At 48.2% G+C, this 13,438-nt stretch overlaps 1 non-coding gene across 1 annotated transcript; it reads right to left on the bottom strand.

Annotated features, from left to right (window-relative positions):
* Positions 1 to 217: 217 nt before the first annotated feature.
* LOC134951765 (U1 spliceosomal RNA) lies at positions 218 to 383 on the bottom strand. The gene has a single exon (XR_010184445.1). It is a non-coding gene; the product is annotated as a U1 spliceosomal RNA (small nuclear RNA).
* Positions 384 to 13,438: the final 13,055 nt, after the last annotated feature.

Here is a 13,438-nt window from a genome sequence, read left to right as displayed (position 1 = left end):
GCTGCTCTGTAAGGCAAATAAAAGGGTGTGGGCCCTGCAACACCACCTGTAGTTCGCATTGTGCGTTGGAAGGCACAAAGTAAGCAGACGGGAGAAGTCAGGATAGTGCGCAAGGGCATAGAAGGGAGGGGCTCAAGAAAAGAGAAGTGGAAACAGACAGCAAACTAGGCTGGAGAGAGACCTGAGACAATGAGATCTAAATTATACCAGAGCCAACCAGGGGAAAGCACAAATGCAGTCCCCCCCCCTACCACAAATTATGCAGTCGAGATTCCCACATTTGGGGAAATCACAGAGGTCCGCATACCCAGAATGCAATGAATGAACCTCACCCTGGGAAAACAATCTTCATGACCATGGTATCACCTAAGACAAATAAGTATGATTTGAGATAGGGCTGGAGAAGGCCGCTGCTCAGGCACACCTCCGTCAAGTAAAGGAGATTCAACTGAGGCAGCACAAGGGAACTCTCATCTGGGGACAACAACTGCAGGGAGAACACATTTTCAGACGAATGTGTGAGGGCAGAAGGCTGCCTAATACTGAAGCACCCCCCCAAACAACAAACCAAATGCAACAACTAGTGCAAGCATTCCTGGGGGAAGGCCTGCAGCAGATGGATTCGCATATGGTGATGTCATCCAAGCAATGGGTATAGTTGGCTGCAACCCTCGTCTGCATATGAAAAGAGAAAATGGTCACGCAGGGCATGGCGGCCTTTGTGGGGTTGCGCTTGGATGACCCCTAGATCGCTTTATACACCCCCATCAGTGTGGGGCTCATGTTGGCCATGCCCCAGCCCCTGAAGCATTCAAGCTGATTTCTTGCAGCAGCTGGACCCAGTAACAGCTCCAGAGTTGCTCTACAAGACAAGCAAAAGGGTGTGAGCCATGCAGCACCACCTGTAGTTTGCATACACACATATATAGGACAGCATCTCTTATATGCCCCAGGGGCAATAAAATAGTATCCTTTTCTAGGGTATCCGTCCATGCCGCTACAGCACTACACATACACACCCAGGCCGACGCAATTTCCGGTCTGAGTAAGGTACCTGAATGTGTATAAATGGACTTCAGGGTAATCTCCTGTTTGCGGTCAGCAGACTCTTTGAGGGTAGCCGTATCCTGGGACGGGAGGGCTAACTTCTTGGATAAGCGTGTTAATGCTTTGTCCACCCAAGGGGAGGATTCCCATCGTAACCTATCCGTTGATGGGAAAGGATACGCCATAAGAATCCTTTTGGAAATCTGCAGGAGATTCCCAAGCTTTTTCACATAACTCGTTCAGCTCGTGTGAGGGGAAAAGGTTACCTCAGGCTTCTTTCCCTTGTACATATGTTCCCTCTTGTCAGGGATAGGGGGCTCCTCTGTGATGTGCAAAACATCTTTTATTGCCATAATCATATATCAAATGTATTTTGCCAATTTTGGCTGTAACTTTGCATCATCGTAATCGACACTGGAGTCAGAATCCGTGTCGGTATCTGTGTCAACAATCTGGATAGTGGGCACTTATGAGACCCTGACAGTCCCTGCGACATAGGATCAGGCATGGGTTGAGACCCTGACTGTCCCAAAGCTTCAGCCTTGTCTAATCTTTTGTGCAATGAGTTTACACTAGCATTTAAAACATTCCACATATCCATCCAATCAAGTGTCGGCGGAGACACCACATTCATTTGCTCCCGCTCCTCTCTAATATAGCCTTCTTCCTCAGACATGTCGACACACGCGTACCGACACACCACACACACAGGGAATGCTTTTACTGAAGACATTTCCCCCACAAGGCCCTTTGGCAGAGCTGGCCCTAACCAATATGATGTCCTAGGCAAGATTTTGCCTGGTGCCCCCTAGCACCACCGCTGGTTCCGCCTCTGACCTTGCACCTCTTTCCCAGCACCATCAACCCTCACCCATAACAGTACTTATTTTGGTGTTTGTACCCCCTATATTTTAAACAGGAACAGTTCGCACATTTGGCGCACAGTCCAAAAAGGGGTGTGTTTTTGCTGGCAATGGGCATGTCCACACAATAGTACCCCAAATTAAAATTCCGCCACACAGTACTGCAATTTTATTCACATTTGATCACGCGATAGTGTCCATAATTCACATTACATCCCACAGTAGTATCACTTTACCTTATAATCGTTACTTCTCACAGTAGTGCTCCTTATTCACATTACATCACACTGAATTGCTCCTTATTTACATTACACCACACCCTATTGCTCTTTATTCACATTAGACGACACAGTAAATGCCCTTTCTATACGCAACGCTACATATTAGAGCACCTTATACACATAATGCCACACATTAGTAATGCATTTATACACATAATTCCACACAGTAATGCCCCTTACACATATGAGACACATCATTAATGTCCTTATAAACATAATGCGTCTTACACATTATGACAACCTTTATTAATGCCCTTTTACACATAATGGCCCTCATTCCGAGTTGTTAGCTCGCAAGCTGCTTTTAGCAGCATTGCACACGTTAAGCCGCCGCCTACTGGGAGTGAATCTTAGCTTATCAAAATTGCGAACGAAAGATTAGCAGAATTGCGAATAGACACTTCTTAGCAGTTTCTGAGTAGCTCCAGACTTACTCGACAACTGTGATCAGTTCAGTCAGTTTCGTTCCTGGTTTGACGTCACAAACACACCCAGCGTTCGCCCAGACACTCCCCCGTTTCTTCAGACACTCCCGCGTTTTACCCAGAAACGGCAGCGTTTTTTCACACACACCCATAAAACGGCCAGTTTCCGCCCAGAAACACCCACTTCCTGTCAATCACACTACGATCAGCAGAACAAAGAAAAAACCTTGTAATGCCGTGAGTAAAATACCTAACTGCATAGCAAATTTACTTTGCGCAGTCGCAGAGCGAACATTGCGCATGCGCAATTAGCGGAAAATCGCTGCGATGCGAAGAAAATTACCGAGCGAACAACTTGGAATGACCACCCTTGCGCATGCGCAATTAGCGGAAAATCGCTGCGATGCGAAGAAAATTACTGAGCGAACAACTCGGAATGACCACCAATGTCCCTTACACATATGCCGCACATTATTAATGCCCTTATACACATAATGACACACACAGTGCCCCTTACACATATGTTGCACATTATTAATGCATTTTTACATGACACACATAATGCTCCTTACTCATATTCCGAACACTACTGCACAATCAACCCACTCACATGCACACAGCACTCACACTGCCACTAACACTGTGACCTCTGCCTCTGCTTGGATACAGATGTGTCCTCATAAATCTTGCCTCAATGCAAACGTTGGGGCACCTTTTTTTTATTAAAATGCATCTTATTTGCATTGCTATGTTGTTAGGATGCACACGCAGCTTCTGCTGATTAAAATGATATGCAGCACGCCTATATACTGTGTGAGACTGTGGCTGTATCTGCATATGAAATGCTACACACAGAATATAGGCATGCCGCATATCATTTTAATCAGCAGAAGTTGCTGATGCCCCTAGGCATATCAAATGCCCTAGGCAATTGCCTAGTTTGCCTATGCCTATGGCCGGCTCTGCCCTTTGGAGAGACAGAGAGAGAGTATGCCAGCACATACCCCAGCGCTATATAACCCAGGAATAGCACAGTAACTTAATGTTTGCACAGTAGCGCTGCTGTATGTAATTTGCGCCAAATTATGTGCCCCCCCCCTCTCTTTTCAACCCTCTTGTCTACCGTGGTATAAGCAGGGGAGAGTCCGGGGAGCTTCCTCTCAGCGGTGCTGTGGAGAAAAAATGGCGCTGGTGAGTGCTGAGGGAGAAGCCCCGCCCCCTCGGCGGCGGGCTTCTGTCCCGCTTAAACTGTACAATTGGCGGGGGCTCATACATATATACAGTGCCCAGCTGTATATATGTTATATTTCTGCCAAAAACAGGTTTATATTGCAGCCCAGGGCGCCCCCCCCTGCGCCCTGCACCCTTACAGTGACCGGAGTATGTGAGGTGTATGGGAGCAATGGCGCACAGCTGCAGTGCTGTGCGTTACCTCAATGAAGATCATGAAGTCCTCTGCCGCCTCTGAAGTCATCTTTTCTTCTCATACTCACCCGGCTTCTATCTTCCGGCTCTGCGAGGGGGGCGGCGGCGCGGCTCTGGGACGGACGGCGAGGGTGAGATCCTGCGTACCAATCCCTTTGGAGCTAATCCCTTTGGAGCTAATGGTGTCCAGTAGCTTAAGAAGCAGGACCTTGCAACTCGGAGAGTAGGGCTGCTTCTCTCCCCTCAGTCCCACGATGCAGGGAGTCTGTTGCCAGCAGTGCTCCCTGAAAATTAAAAACCTAACAAAATACTTTCTGTCAGAAAGCTCAGGAGAGCTCCTGAAAAGCACCCAGTCTCCACTGGGCACAGTATCAAACTGAGGTATGGAGGAGGGGCATAGAGGGAGGAGCCAGTGCACACCCAGAACTAAAGTCTTTCTTAAAGTGCCCATGTCTCCTGCGGAGCCGTCTATCCCCATGGTCCTTACGGAGTCCCCAGCATCCTCTAGGACGTTAGAGAAAATAGGATTTTAATACCTACCGGTAAATCCTTTTCTCTTAGTCCGTAGAGGATGCTGGGCACCCGTCCCAGTGCGTACTGTGTCTGCAGTTATTAAATGGCCCTTAACTCCAGAACATTTATGTGGAGACAACTTTCCCGACTTGACCATCTTCCTTGGACGTTTTCCCCCTGTGTGACTGCTCCCCAGCATCGGAGGGTTGCATCCATGGTCCCTAGGATCCAGTCCTGAATCCCGAACCTTCGCCCCTCTAGGAGGTGAGAACTGTGCAGCCACCAATGGAGTGAGATTCTGGTCTTGGAAGACAGGATTATCCTCCGGTGCGTGTGTAGGTGGGATCCGGACCACTTGTCCAACAGGTCCAACTGGAAAACTCTGGCATGGAACCAGCCAAACTGAATGGGCTCGTAGGCCGCAACCATCTTACCCAGCAACCAAATGCATTGATGGATTAACACTCTTGCTGGTTTCAGAATTTGTTTGACCAGACTCTGGATCTCCAGAGCCTTTCCATTGGAAGAAAACCTCTTCTGTGTCCAGTATCACTCCCAAAAACAACAACCGCGTCATCGGGACCAACTGCGATTTTGGCAAGTTTAGGAGCCAACTATGTTGTTGAAGAACTGTCAGGGAGAGTGCAATGTTTTGCACTAACTGGTCCCTGGATTTCGCCTTTATCAAAAGATCATCCAAGTACGGGATAATTGTTACTCCTTGCTTGCGATCACCCTGGTGAAAATCCTCGGAGCCGTGGACAGACCAAACGGCAATGTCTGAAATTGGTAATGACAATACTGAATTGCAAACCTCAGGTAGCTTGATGCAGAGGCTAAATGGGAACATGTAAGTAGGCATCCTTTATGTCTACCAAAACCATGAAATCTCCTTCCTCTGGACTGGAGATCACTGCACTGAGAGATTCCATCTTGAAATTTAATTTCCTTAAGTAGAAATTGAGGGATTTCAGATTTCAGATTGGTCTGACTGAGCTGTCCGGCTTAGGGACCACGAAGAGGCTTGAATAAAAACCTTCTCCCTGCTGACTAAAGCCGATTTGAACAATCGGTGAGGGGGAACGTCTTGAAACCCCAGTTTGTACCCTTGGGACACTATTTGTAAAACACACGAGTCCATGTCCGAATGAATCCAGAACTGACTGAAGAGTTTTAGACGTGCCCCCACTGGTGCGGGCTCCTGCAAGAGAGCCCCAGCGTCATGCGGTGGATTTGGCAGAAGCAGAGGATGATCTCTGCTCCTGCGATCTTGAAGAGGATGCAGACCTCTTCCCTCTTCTCCTTCCTCTACCTGCGAAGAAAGGGGAATCTTAACTTCTTGCATATCTATTGGGCCGAAATGACTGCATCAGATAATGATGCGTCTTCATCCGTTGGGAGGGAACATAGGGCAAGAAGGTTGACTTACCTGCGGGAGCTGCCGAGATCAAATTAACTAGGCAGTCACCAAACAACGCTTCACCTTCATAGGGAAGAGACTCCCTTTCTTCTTGGAGTCAGCATCAGCATTCTCTTGGTGAATCCACAATGCCCTCCTATCCGAGACTGCCATGAAATTGGCCCGTGAACTCAAGAGTCCTATATCCCTTGCAATCTCACGTAAGTATGCTGCAGTGTCCTTGATATGATACAACGTAAGGAGTATCCCATCTCTCCAAGGTATCTTTATCGGATGACAAGGTATTCGACCAATTCTTGAATACTACTACTCACCCATGCTCATGTAATGGCAGGTCTAAGTAATGTACCCTTGGTTACATAACTAGAAATAATGTAGCTTCCTGCATACGATCCGCTGGATTTGTGACAGGGCCCCGTGCAGAACAGGGGGTGACTCCCACTTTATTCTGTCCGCGGCGGGAAATGAATAAACAACCAGAATCCTTTTGGGGATTTGAAACCATCTTGTCGAGCTGGCCCAGACTTTCTCAAACAGAGATGGAGGAACGTTACATCAGCTTTCATTATATATCTATATATACACATACATATAGACCCCTTTGTCAGGAACAGCAGGGTCTTCAGTGATTTTAATATGTCCTTAATATCCACAATCATGTACTGAATGCTCCTTGCCAATATTGGATCTAATCAGGAAACATTATGGTCGACATAGGAATCAGTATCCGTGTCAGTATCAGTGTGTAGTAACTGGGCAAAATAACATTTTTGCGACCCCGCGGGGCCTGAGGGAAAAGAAACATAGCCATGAACATCACATCTATTCTCTACGTCTGTGTCTGGGACACAGATTTATCCAACCTTACTCTGATATTACTGAAACTTTTACCCAGTCAGTTATTGGTGGTGCCAACAGGGCCACCATCATATGTCTGCATTCCTAATATAGTTTCCTCTTGGGAAAAACATTCAGCCACCGACATGTTGACACACATGTACCAAGTACCCACAGACACATCGGCTTATGGGGGACAGACCGTCCGTAAATCTGTCAGAGGGACACAGAGGATTTTTCAGCTCACAATCCAGCGCCAAAAGTACACAGTCTGGGAAATAATAAACTCTATAGTGATAGACTTGTAATGCTCTAAAGATGTTCTGGTGAGGTGAGGAAGAAGCCCCGCTACTGTAATGGCGCGTATCTGTCCCGCTCAGAAATAATTAATTACGCTAGCGGGGTAAGGACAGTGCCCAGGCACTAATGTCCACTTTTTCCAGCCTTTTGTGAGGAATTTATGCTGCCCAGGGTGCCCCCCCCCCTGTGCCCTGCACCCTGCAGTGCCTGTGTTTGTGTGGGAGCATGGCGCGCAGCGTTCCGCTCGCTGCTCGGTACCTCAGAATGCCATCACTGGAGAAGAAGTCTTCTGTACTTCTGCTACTCACCTGTCTTCTGGCTCTGTAAGGGGGTGACGGCAGGCTGCGGGAGTGTGCATCTAGGCGTACCCAGCGATCAGCACCCTCAGGAGCTAATGGTGTCCTGTCAGCCTGAAGCAGAGCCATTGAACTCACTAGAAGTTGGTCATACTTCTCTCCCCTAAGTCCCACGAAGCAGGGAGACTGTTGCCAGCAGCCTCCCTGAAAATAAAAAAAACTAACAAGTCTTTTCAGAGAAACTCAGTAGAGCTCCCCTGTAGTGCATCCAGTATCACTGCGCACAATACTAAAACTGGAGTCTGGAGGAGGGGCATAGAGGGAGGAGACAGTTCACACCCTTTGAAAGTCTTAAAGTGCCCATGTCTCCTGCAGATCCCGTCTATACCCCATGGTTCTTAATGTGACCCCAGCATCATCTAGGATGTATGAGAAAACAAATAACGCACACATGAGGAGGAGAGAACTAAGGAAGCTATAAGGAGAAGAGGGGAGGGAGGGGGGGTTGAAAGGTAAGGTAGTAGTAAAGGCATATTGGATAAACTACAACCTTATACATATTCATTAATGTACCAGTAGTTAGAAGTAGAAGAGCTCTAACAGAAACCACAAAGCTTATCTAAAGCCACACCACACTGGATATGCCCAATCTCATTTGATTTTTGAAGCAAAGCAGTATTGGACTTTGTTAATACATGGATGGGAGACTGCTTGGTAGTATCAGATTCTTTAGGTGTTTTTAAACTACCAACACCATTTTCTTGGTACATTTAATTTTTACATGTATTCTTTTATGTACCAGAAGTTAGAAGTAGAAGAGCTGTAATAAAAACCACCAGCTCATCTACAGTCACAGCACACTGGATTTGCCCAATCTCTCCTGATCATGGAAGCTGAGCAGTGTTGGTCCTGGTTTTAGTACTTGGATGGGAGACCACCAGGAAATACCAGGAGCTGTGTGTATTTTTACAATACTAACACCGTTCTCTTGATGCATTCCATTTTGAAACATTGGGGCAGATCTATTAAGCCTGGTGAACTGATAAAGTGCAAGGTGATAAAGTACCAGCCAGTCAGCTCCTAACTGTCATTTTTCAAACCCAGCCTGTGACATGGCAATTAGGAGCTGATTGGCTGGTACTTTATCACCATGCAAATTATCATTTCACCAGGTTTAATAAATCGTCCGCTTATTCATTTATGTACGAGTAGTTAGAAGTAGAAGAACTCTAACAGAAACCACTAAGCTCATCTACAGCCACACCACACTGTATATGCCCAATATCACCTGATTTTAGGCCTGGTTTGTTCTTGGATGTGAGACCACCTGGGAATACCAGGTGCTGTAGGTAGTTTTATACTACCAACACCGTTCTCTTGATGCATTCTATTTTGAAACTTATTCATTGATGTTGAAGTTAGAAACAGCAAAAATCATCTACAGCCGCATCACACTGGATATGTCCAATCTCATCTGATGTTGGAAGCTAAGCAGTGTTGTGCCTGGTTAGTTTTGGGATTTCAGGTCCTGCCTTCTGGTTTGGCCACGGCACCTCGGAAATTTACCAAGGTCATGGCCGTGATGACGACCCTTCACCATCGGTGGACCAGGGAGGAATCTCTCCTCCCGATAAACATTCTGGAATTGCAGGCAGTGTTCAATTCATTGACACTGGCCCTGCCTTTAGTACAGAACAGGCCTGTTCAAGTACAATCGGACAACGCCACCACGGTAGTGTACACAAATCATCAAGGCGGCACTCGAAATTGCATAGCAAAGCTGGAAGTATCAAAAATCCTCAGTTGGGTAGAACGTCATCTGCCAGCAATATCGGCAGTGTTCATTCCCGGAGTCCTCAACTGGGAAGCGGATTTCCTCAGTCGTCAGGACGTTCACGCTGGAGAGTGGAGAGGCCGCAGCAGAAATGTCTGCACTGGTGTCAGTAGGTGACTGAGGCAGGGATGACTGGGAGATAGTGAGTGACTGAAGCATGTATGAGTGGGAGATAGTGGGTGACTGAGGCCGGGGTGACTGGGAGATAGTCAGTGACTTAGGCAGGGGTGATAGGGATATAGTGGATGACTGTGGCAGGGGTGACAGGGACAGTAGGAGACTGAGGCAGGGGTGACAGGGATAGTGGGTGACTGAGGCAGGGGTGATATGGAGATAGTGGTTGACTGAGGCAGGGGTGACAGAGATAGTGGGTGACTAAAGCAGGGGTGACTGGTATAGTGGGTGACTGAGGCAGGGGTCGCAGGTATAGTGGTTAACTGAGGCAGCGGTGACTGGGAGATAGTGGGTAACTGGGGCAGGGGTGACAGGGAAAGTGTGTGACTCAGGCAGGGGTGATAGGGAGATAGTGGGCAGCAGATCACTGCCTTGCTGACAGCAGCACATCCCTGCCTCATTGACAGCAGCACATACCTGCCTTACTGACAGCAGCAGATCACTGCCTCACTGACAGCAGCAGATCACTGCTTCACTGACAGCAGCAGATCACTGCTTCACTGACAGCAGCAGATCCCTGCTTCACTGACAGCAGCAGATCCCTGCCTCACTGGCAGCAGCAGATCCCTGCCTCACTGGCAGCAGCAGATCCCTGCCTTACTGACAGCTGTATATAGGGCCTAATTCAGACCTGATCTCTGCTGTGCATATTCACACAACAGGAGATCAGGTCTGAAGTGTGTGTGTGTGCTGGTGCCGCAGTGCACCGGCACATGCCAGAGATGCGATCAGCATCTCTGCCCAGTGAGCGCCTCTGCCAACACATACTTATCTTGCATATGAGATCTCTTGATCATAAAGATAGTTCTCACAGGGTGAGGTTCATCCATTACATTTTAAAGTAGGAAGGTACAAATTACATATTCAAATTACACATATATGTGCTGGATTCAAATGTTTTCCCCCCTTCCTTTCTCAATTGTGCCCATCAGCAGCTATTCTAATGTTGCTGCCAATGGGTGTGACACATTCATTTCTTCTGTGGGGTACACTGGACTCCACAAGGATTCACATTGGGGTGTAGAGTAGGATCTTGATCTGAGGCACCAACAGGCTCAAAGCTTTTGACTGTTCCCAAGATGCTCAGCGCCCCCTGCTCTATAACCTCGCTTCCATGAACAGGGAGCTCAGTTTGTAGTTGGTGCCTTCAGTAGCAGGCCACTTAACAGGGGGCTGCCTCAGGCAGCCTATTCTTAGCTATTAATTTTGACAAGAAAAGAAGAACTTTTTTTATAAGAATCTACAAGGGCTGCAGCAGGCTAGGTCTAATAGACATCTTTACTGCAGCTCCATCACTCCCAGCGGCGCAGTATACTCCCGTGCCCTGGTTGCTGGGTCACTGCAGCGGAGGCTCCTGTTTCTTCCTAAGGTCAGTCACACACACACCGCCCTCCGGGATCACGAGGCCGCTGATGAAAGGGAGGTAAGGGGCTTCTGTGCCCACACTATACCGAGATCCAGCGTGGCTGTAGGGGGCGGGCCGTGTGCGCACTGGCGTGGACACTGATTACTGGGCAGCTGCTCCACTAGCCACCAGGGACAGTTAAGGAGCACAGCTCTGGGGGTTTTTCTCCTATATTAACCCCATTTTGTACTACCTGCAGTGCATTGTGATAGGTAATAGAGCCTGATTCAGGTTGGATTGTAATCGCAATAAGCAATCCAACTGCAAAAATTGCTAAGAGCATACGCATGCGCCTGCATTTTCTGTGGCACCCCGCAGATAATGCGATCACCTCTGACTGTCAATCGGTGCGGGGGGGGGTCAGCAACAATCCATTTCAAAGTCGGAGATGGAGCGGTGCAGGGGCAGGGCTACAAAATGGGGTCGGCAACGGAGAAACAGGAGGCGTGGTCAGAGCGGCTGCATGACATCACATGCAGCCGCTGCGATCACAAAAATGGTGGCGGCTTCCTGCGCACACGTACAGTCTGCACCAACAGGAGGCTAACCCATTTTTTATGATCACGCTGAACTGCACTGAGACTGCAATTTCAGCGTGGTCAAGAAGGGAGGCGGCATGCTGGGTGGCCATACCCTGTGATGGGTGGCCCCAGCATGCGAACCAAAGGATTGCAAATTCTGTTACTTAGCAGAATTTGCAATCCTTACTGAATTAGGCCCATTGATTACAAAATTGTAAACAATATTTGAAGTTTTTCTTCAGGGACTAACACAAAAGATGCTTGGGGCTACTAACACATGGGTAAGCCACGTAAAGCTTCCCATGGGTCAGTGGCATCACAACAGGGTTGCGGCACACACCCGAGTGTCACCCGCCAAGGGGGGTGACACCAAAGTGCCGGCTCTTCTTCAGTGACAGAATATGGGTGTTTCACTGTGACATTACGTGCAACACCCAGTTTCTGTCACTGTGCAGGAGCCAGCACCACTCACACACTAGTCCCCGGGTGCAGCCCCCAACCCCCGGGATACCCGGAGCAACAAAATGGTGATTCAGGCCACGCCCCTACCTATGAGACCATGCCTCCTTTTTACCATTGCGCTGCTTATCTGCGCGCACTGCATTACAATCTACTTCGCCACCTCTCTGGGTGTCACCAGTGATAGTGACACCTCTGCCATGCTTGTAGCAGCTGGTCCTAAGATCTACGCCTCCAGCCCTGAGTGTTTGCCCATGTGACTTGTTGATCATCATAGCGAAGCAGATGCTTACAGAAAACTGCAGGGGCTTAGATTGAAAAGAAAAACATTGATGAACCCATCATTTCAGCGACAGGGTCTGCCACACGACTGACTGAAATGACTGGTTGGTTTGTGCCCCCACCAAAAAAGAATCAATCAATCAATCTCTCCTTGCACAAACTGGCTCTACAGAGGCAAGATGTCCACCTCATCATCCTCCGATTCCTCACCCCGTTCACTGTGTACATCCCCCTCCTCACAGATTATTAATTCGTCCCCACTGAAATCCACCATCTCAGATCCCTGTGTACTTTCTGGAGGCAATTGCTGGTGAATGTCTCCACGGAGGAATTGATTATAATTCATTTTGATGATCATCATCTTCTCCACATTTTCTGGAAGTAACCTCGTACGCCGATTGCTGACAAGGTGAGCGGCATTCACTAAACACTCTTTTGGAGTACACACTGGAGGGAGGGCAACGTAGGTAGAATAAAGCCAGTTTGTGCAAGGGCCTCCAAATTGCCTCTTTTTCCTGCCAGTATACATACTGACGTGCCTACCTGGATGCAGTCACTCATATAATTCTCCACCATTCTTTCAAAGGTGACAGAATCATATGCAGTGACAGTAGACGACATGTCAGTAATCGTTGCCAGGTCCTTCAGTCCGGACCAGATGTCAGCACTCACTCCAGACTGCCCTGCATCACCGCCAGCGGGTGGGCTCGGAATTCTTAGCCTTTTCCTCGCACCCCCACTTGCGGGAGAATGTGAAGGAGGAGCTGTTGACGGGTCACGTTCCGCTTGACTTGACAATTTTCTCACCAGCAGGTCTTTGAACCTCTGCAGACTTGTGTCTGCCGGAAAGAGAGATACAATGTAGGTTTTAAATCTAGGATCGAGCACGGTGGCCAAAATGTAGTGCTCTGATTTCAACAGATTGAATCCTGGTTAAGTGAATTAAGGGCTCCATCCACAAGTCCCACATGCCTAGTGGAATCGCTCTGTTTTAGCTCCTCCTTCAATGTCTCCAGCTTCTTCTGCAAAAGCCTGATGAGGGGAATGACCTGACTCAGGCTGGCAGTGTCTGAACTGACTTAACGTGTGGCAAGTTCAAAGGGTTGCAGAACCTTGCACAACGTTGAAATCATTCTCCACTGCGCTTGAGTCAGGTGCATTCCCCCTCCTTTGCCTATTTAGTGGGCAGATGTATAGGCTTGAATGGCCTTTTGCTGCTCCTCCATCCTCTGAAGCATATAGAGGGTTGAATTCCACCTCGTTACCACCTCTTGCTTCAGATGATGGCAGGACAGGTTCAGGAATGTTTGGTGGTGCTCCAGTCTTCGACATGCGGTGGCTGAAGGCAGAAAGTGG

This window comes from Pseudophryne corroboree, chromosome 8 (assembly GCF_028390025.1).
Source record: "Pseudophryne corroboree isolate aPseCor3 chromosome 8, aPseCor3.hap2, whole genome shotgun sequence".
Lineage (NCBI taxonomy): Eukaryota > Metazoa > Chordata > Amphibia > Anura > Myobatrachidae > Pseudophryne > Pseudophryne corroboree.
This window is presented reverse-complemented; position numbering and strand designations above follow the sequence as displayed.